This window comes from Salvelinus fontinalis, chromosome 14 (genome assembly GCF_029448725.1).
Source record: "Salvelinus fontinalis isolate EN_2023a chromosome 14, ASM2944872v1, whole genome shotgun sequence".
NCBI classification, from domain to species: Eukaryota; Metazoa; Chordata; class Actinopteri; order Salmoniformes; family Salmonidae; genus Salvelinus; species Salvelinus fontinalis.
Window position 1 is genome coordinate 4591044 of NC_074678.1, and position 7702 is coordinate 4598745.

A 7702-nucleotide genomic window follows, 5' to 3' on the forward strand; every position below is an offset into this window, starting at 1 on the left:
GTATGAATACGCTGCTAACTGATCTATGGTGAAGAGAAGGTATAGCAGACTGAGATATATAGCAGACTGAGATATATAGCAGACTGAGGAATAGCAGACTGAGTTATAGCAGGCTGAGATATAGCAGACTGAGGTATATAGCAGACTGAGGTATGTAGCAGACTGAGGTATGTAGCAGACTGAGGTATGTAGCAGACTGAGGTACATAGCAGACTGAGATATATAGCAGACTGAGGTATATAGCAGACTGAGGTATATAGCAGACTGAGGTATAGCAGACTGAGGTATATATAGCAGACTGAGGAATAGCAGACTGAGTTATAGCAGACTGAGATATATAGCAGACTGAGGTATAGCAGACTGAGGGATATAGCAGACTGAGATATATAGCAGACTGAGATATATAGCAGACTGAGGAATAGCAGACTGAGTTATAGCAGACTGGGGAATAGCAGACTGAGGTATATAGCAGACTGAGGTATGTAGCAGACTGAGGTATATAGCAGACTGAGGTATGTAGCAGACTGAGGTATATAGCAGACTGAGGTATATAGCAGACTGAGTTATATAGCAGACTGAGGTATATAGCAGACTGAGGTATATAGCAGACTGAGGTATATAGCAGACTGAGGTATATAGCAGATTGAGGTATAGCAGACTGAGGTATATAGCAGACTGAGGTATATAGCAGACTGAGGTATATAGCAGACTGAGTTATATAGCAGACTGAGGTATATAGCAGACTGAGGTATATAGCAGACTGAGTTATAGCAGGCGAAGGGTGAGTCCTGGGCCAGTCTATCCACAGTGCTTATCTGTCCCATCTCTGTGAGCAGGCCACTGAGGCCATCTCCCTACCCCAGTTTCCCCCTGTCCCTCCTCCTGTCTACCTCTGTCTCCCCCTATCTACCTCTGTCTCCCTCTGTCTACCCCTGTCTCCCCCAGTCTCCCCCTGTCTCTCTCTGTCTCCCATCTCTCTCCCTCTTTCTACCTCGGTCTCCCATCTCTCTCTCTGTCAGGTGAAAGATGAAGGGGGATGGATAATCAGACTGGGTTATGACAGCAGAATGAGTCAGATGCAGGTTAATAATCACATCCTCCACCGCCTGTCTCACATTGGGCTCCCCTCTGTCAAATGGCCCTACCTGCATTTTTCTGCCTTCCGTCCTCCAGCAGGCCTAAAGGGAGACCACCCAGATTCTGTGCCCAGCTGGAATGCACCGTTCCTGGGTAGTGGAGGCTATGTACCCGGGGAGACGACAGTAGGGTTGAAAGCTGTGTCAGGGGAGAATGTGTGGTGTGCCACACAGATATGATGCATATTGTGTCTCCTTGACCCCGCCGTGAACCCTCTCTACACACCGTCCAGTCTCATGTTCCCCTGAAATCAGACCTCAGGGAGCAAAGAGTGCAAGTCAGGGCCGGTTCCAGGCATAAGCGGTCGCTAGGGGGCCCGTCCCCCCGCCCCATACCCCCCTCAGTCGGGGTCATAACTTACTGTTAAAAGTGAAAACATAACTTTTAGATGGGTAAGTTAGTCGAGCCAGTTATCTTAACATGTAGTAATCACGGCTGAATACCGACCAGGCACACAGGGCACGTGGCCCGGGGGGCCTGTCCTCCAGAGCGCCCTCAATGATTTTGTTAGTCACTCTCACTCAGATATCATTAATATGGCATAAGTCATGGCAAAATGTGTGAAATTGCAGGAAATTAGCTTTAAAACTGCAAAGAAAAACAATCTGTGCTCCATGGCAACATAAGTAGAATTGCATCAAATTTGTTATAAAATTCTACCAAAAAAATGTGCAAAATGTGAACTGTATAAAACTTGCTTTAAAACTGCAACATTTTCTCTACGTCCCATGACAAAATGTGTAGAATTGCAGGAAATTAAATTTAGAATGTACATCCACTAAAAAAACGAATTGTGTGGTTTGGGCCTCAAAAAGTCTGGATCCGGTCCTGGTGCAAGTCAATGGTCAGGAACAATCTAACGGTCTGTCACCAGTGGTATTCAACTGCCAACCAGTCCAGACCATAGAGTAGAACAGGAGTGAAATCCTCCTGGTATCCCTTCAGGAAATAGGGTTGGAGAACCCTGGAGTAGAACATGTGATCGAATGTGTGTGTGTGCGTTCGTGCGTTTGTGCACGTACACGCGTTTCTCCGCTGCACACTGGCCCGGTTGCCAGCAGCATCCCGTGAGACGAGGAAAAATAATCAAATGGATATCATACGGTCACAGCGGGTAGCGATAACCTCATTATTATTCTGACGGTAGCCAAACGGCTTCCTGTCAGCGAATCGGTTATTTATTGCACCTCCCGTGCCAACCGTGGGGCACAAACCCTCTGTCTTTTAACCACTATAATTGGCTTCAAGCTGTTTCAGCGCGGAGACAGATGCGCTCGCTTTGTAGAAGAATCTCGAACGAACCATTTCTTAGTTCACCTTCAGCTAGAAGCAGACCATATGATATGGCCATTGTGGACCAAGTGTACAATATGATGTCCAACAAAACATGTCTGGAGACACAACATTGGAACCAGTTCTGGGGAAGCTACTCTGAAAATATACTATAGTTTACCAAGCACAGGAGGTTGGTGACACCTTAATTGGGGAGAACGGGCTTGTGGTAATAACTGAACCGGAATCAGTGGAATGGTATAAAACACATCAAGCACATGGTTTACGGTATTAACTGAACCGGAATCAGTGGAATGGTATAAAACACATCAAGCACATGGTTTACGGTATTAACTGAACTGGAATCAGTGGAATGGTATAAAACACATCAAACACATGGTTTACGGTAATAACTGAACCGGAATCAGTGGAATGGTATAAAACACATGGTTATCATTTGCTTCGTTCCAGCCGTTATCATGAGCCGTTCTCCGCTCAGCAGCCTCCACTGTTACCAAGCTACCAATTACTTCACATTGGAAGAAGTTAAGCTACCGCTATGGAAAATATAGTTTACTGAACGTTACTTACTTTAAAAAATTATGATCATATCTAGATCTGAAATGTCAACCTGGTCTCAGAGCATTTCGTATAACTTGTTATATACATTCCATTTAGTATGATATGTTACGTTTTTGTATTGTATGTATTAATTTGGGGATGTCTATCACACATTTCGCATATGTTACGAATTACAATCCGTACTTTTTACGTTACGAATGAGCAAAACGTACAATATATTCTGAACATGCAAAACGTATGATATGTTACGAATTCCAATTTGTTGTGGTTAATGTAAGCTAAGTGGCTAATGCTAACATCAGCTAGCTGGCTAATGTTAGCTTGGCTAGAGGTTCGGGTTAAGGTTAGGAGTTAGGTTAAAGATGTAATGTTAGGGTTAGCTACCATGCTAAGTAGCTAAAAAGTAGTTGAAAAGTTGCGAATTAGCTAAAGTTGTCCGTGATGAGATTCGAACACGCCTTGCGTTATACACCCATCCATCCACCCTGACCAATAGCCTTCCTTTTGTTTTTACCTTAAGTAACCATCTGTCTCATGTAACCATACCAAATGTAACATATCAAACTAATTTGAGTGTCCCGGATTTACATTTACTTGTTTACGTTTAATCTATGAGACCAGGCTGGGAATGTCATAGACTACAAATTGCAACGATAGATCACTCTGGTGTCAGAATGTGTAATTTAGCCGATTAAACACAAAAGCTGTGTTTCAATGGAGAATTAGGCAGGTCTGATGCAACAAAAAAAAGGAAATTATTGCCTTCTTCACCCATATTTTATTGTTGTTGGGTGCACAAATGTAGTGTGCAGTTCCAGCAGTTAGCTACACCACTACATGCCAAAAAAAGTAATCAACTACTGAAAACACTACCAAGATTTGAATTTAGTTCAACTGCCAACAAGCTAATGTAGCTAAATTACTAGTTGAACTACATGTAGTTTACTACCCCCTCCAACACTGATGAAAACTCATATTGTGATCAGTTAAGTGCCTCATGTCAAAGGCCCAAACAATTCTTTATAAATACTACAAATAATGGTTGTATTGCTCCTAGCTTGCTAATATCCCCCAATTACCTAACACAGTCATAATTAAGGGTTATGTTGGCTTTTTCATGAGAGCACTCCGTTTCAGTCCACATTATGAAATAGATGGAGTTGGAAGGGAGTTGACTCCAACCCTGACAATACTATCGATGTTTAGATGATGGATCACCTGTCAGACAGGCAGGCCACTACATGCCAGGTTGACACTTTGTGGTCACCTGGCAACCCTCCAGCCTCCAGAGAGAGTGGGGTTAAAAATGGGTGAGACGGGAAGGGGGGGGTGCGAGGGGGGGGGGGGGGGGCAGGGGGGAGCGAAGGGGTGGTGTGGGGGTGGGGTGGACAGGGGGAGCGAAGGGGTGGAGTGGGCATTGATGTGGGGGAGCGAAGGGGTGAGGTGGGCTTTGAGGTGGGGGAGCGAAGGGGTGGGGTGGGGGAGCGAGGGGGTGAGGCGGGCATTGAGGTGGGGGAGCGAAGGGGTGAGGTGGGCTTTGAGGTGGGGGAGCGAGGGGGTGGGGTGGGCATTGAGGTGGGGGAGCGAGGGGGTGAGGTGGGCATTGAGGTGGGGGAGCGAGGGGGTGAGGTGGGCTTTGAGGTGGGGGAGCGAGGGGGTGAGGTGGGCATTGAGGTGGGGGGGGCGAAGGGGTGAGGTGGGCATTGAGGTGGGGGAGCGAAGGGGTGAGGTGGGGGAGCGAGGGGGTGGGGTGGGCTTTGAGGTGGGAGAGCGAGGGGGTGGGGTGGGCTTTGAGGTGGGGGAGCGAAGGGGTGGGGTGGGGGAGCGAAGGCGTGCTGTGGGCTTTGAGGTGGGAGAGCGAAGGGGTGAGGTGGGGGAGCGAGGGGGTGGGATGGGCTTTGAGGTGGGGGAGCGAGGGGGTGGGGTGGGCTTTGAGGTGGGGGAGCGAAGGCGTGGGGGGGGCTTTGAGGTGGGGGAGCGAAGGGGTGAGGTGGGGGAGCGAGGGGGTGGGGTGGGCTTTGAGGTGGGGGAGCGAGGGGGTGGGGTGGGCTTTGAGGCAGGGTGAGAGGGGGCTGAGGTGGACAGTGAGGCAGACTGAGAGGGGGCTGAGGTGGACAGTGAGGCAGAGTGAGAGGAAGGAGGTGGACAGTGAGGCAGGGTGAGAGGGGGCTGTGGTGGACAGTGAGGCAGAGTGAGAGGGGAGTGAGGTGGACAGTGAGGCAGGGTGAGAGGAAGGAGGTGGACAGTGAGGCAGGGTGAGAGGGGGCTGAGGTGGACAGTGAGGCAGAGTGAGAGGGGGCTGAGGTGGACAGAGAGGCAGAGTGAGAGGGGAGTGAGGTGGACAGTGAGGCAGAGTGAGAGGAAGGAGGTGGACAGTGAGGCAGGGTGAGAGGGGGTGAGGTGGACAGTGAGGCAGAGTGAGAGGAAGGAGGTGGACAGTGAGGCAGGGTGAGAGGGGGCTGTGGTGGACAGTGAGGCAGAGTGAGAGGGGAGTGAGGTGGACAGTGAGGCAGAGTGAGAGGGGAGTGAGGTGGACAGTGAGGCAGAGTGAGAGGGGAGTGAGGTGGACAGTGAGGCAGGGTGAGAGGGGGCTGAGGTGGGCTTTGAGGCAGGGTGAGAGGGGGGTGAAGTGGACAGTGAGGCAGGGTGAGAGGGGGGTGAAGTGGACAGTGAGGCAGGGTGAGAGGGGGCTGAGGTGGACAGTGAGGCAGAGTGAGAGGGGAGTGAGGTGGACAGTGAGGCAGGGTGAGAGGGGGCTGAGGTGGACAGTGAGGCAGGGTGAGAGGGGGTGAAGTGGACAGTGAGGCAGGGTGAGAGGAGGGTGAAGTGGACAGTGAGGCAGGGTGAGAGGGGGGTGAGGTGGACAGTGAGGCAGGGTGAGAGGGGGCTGAGGTGGACAGTGAGGCAGAGTGAGAGGGGGTGAGGTGGACAGTGAGGCAGGGTGAGAGGGGGCTGAGGTGGACAGTGAGGCAGAGTGAGAGGAGGGTGAAGTGGACAGTGAGGCAGGGTGAGAGGAGGGTGAGGTGGACAGTGAGGCAGGGTGAGAGGGGGCTGTGGTGGACAGTGAGGCAGGGTGAGAGGGGGCTGTGGTGGACAGTGAGGCAGGGTGAGAGGGGGCTGAGGTGGACAGTGAGGCAGGGTGAGAGGGGGGTGAGGTGGACAGTGAGGCAGGGTGAGAGGGGGCTGAGGTGGACAGTGAGGCAGGGTGAGAGGGGGCTGAGGTGGACAGGGAGGCAGGGTGAGAGGGGGCTGTGGTGGACAGTGAGGCAGGGTGAGAGGGGGCTGTGGTGGACAGTGAGGCAGGGTGAGAGGAGGCTGTGGTGGACAGTGAGGCAGGGTGAGAGGGGGCTGAGGTGGACAGTGAGGCAGGGTGAGAGGGGGCTGAGGTGGACAGTGAGGCAGGGTGAGAGGGGGCTGAGGTGGACAGTGAGGCAGGGTGAGAGGGGGCTGTGGTGGACAGTGAGGCAGGGTGAGAGGGGGCTGAGGTGGTCAGCGAGGCAGTGTGAGAGGGGGTGAGGTTGGCATAATTTTCTCAACTTTTGCAAATGTTTTATACTGAATGTTATCAGATCTTCAACCAAAATCTAATATGAGATGAAGGGAACCTGAGTGAACAAATAACACAACAATTGCAAAATTCCTCCACAGTGACGTGAGAGACTGATCAACAACTACAGGAAGTGTTTGGTTGGAGTCATTGCAGCTAAAGCGGGCGCAACCAGTTATTGAGTGTAAAGGCGGCAATTACTTTTCACACAGGGTAATTGGGTGTGGCATAATTTTTTTTATTAAATAAATAAAATAAGTATATATATTTTTTGTTATTTCGAAACACTCAGGTTCCCTTTCTCTAATATTAGATTTCGGTTGAAGAGCTGATAACATTCAATACAAAAGAAATGGAGAAAATACTTTTTACAGCACTGCACATTCTGCATTCTATTGATCTCAATATATTGAATTCAACATTTGTCCAAGTGAACATGATGAGAAACATAGAAAGCCATGAGTTTGACCGCAAGCTACATACAGATATGGGGATCTTCATTTGATCAATCTGTTGTCACTGAGAATTTTCCTGCGCTGCAGGATTTACATAAATTCACTGAAAACCACTAACACACGATTATATTAACATTATTGCACTGTAATGTAGCCCAATTTTGGCCAGCTAATAGCCTAACCACCGATCAAGCAACATTACATCACAGAAAAGTGTGAATGGACTAAATGTTAAAATCCTGTTGATGCAAGATTATTTTGCTGCGACAATACTGGTCAAATTAAAATCCTACATATCTAACATCCATTAAAGGAGAAAATATGCAGAAATCACTCTGCCATTTCCTAGTTGCTAAAATTCTAACAGTTTTCCTAATATACACAAAACAGAGTGTAGAGAATCATTGTATCATCTAAATCGCTGTGAAATATATTTTCAATTGCATTTTAAGCTGTTTGAAGCTGGTGTACAAAAACCTGAAAGTAAAAGATGCAAAAACAAAACTTAAGAATGGGAAGCATAGAAATAGTATACATAGAACAGATATACCGCTTCTTAGACTTATTTTCAATAATTACATATCTATAACTCACATTTCTACGTGAATCTGGTCGGGTCGCCCAAAAGTTACATATTTTAGCTTTAACAGCCCATACACAAAAATAGGTATAGAAAAAATTGTATAAAAGGAACAGTGATGGCTTAAAA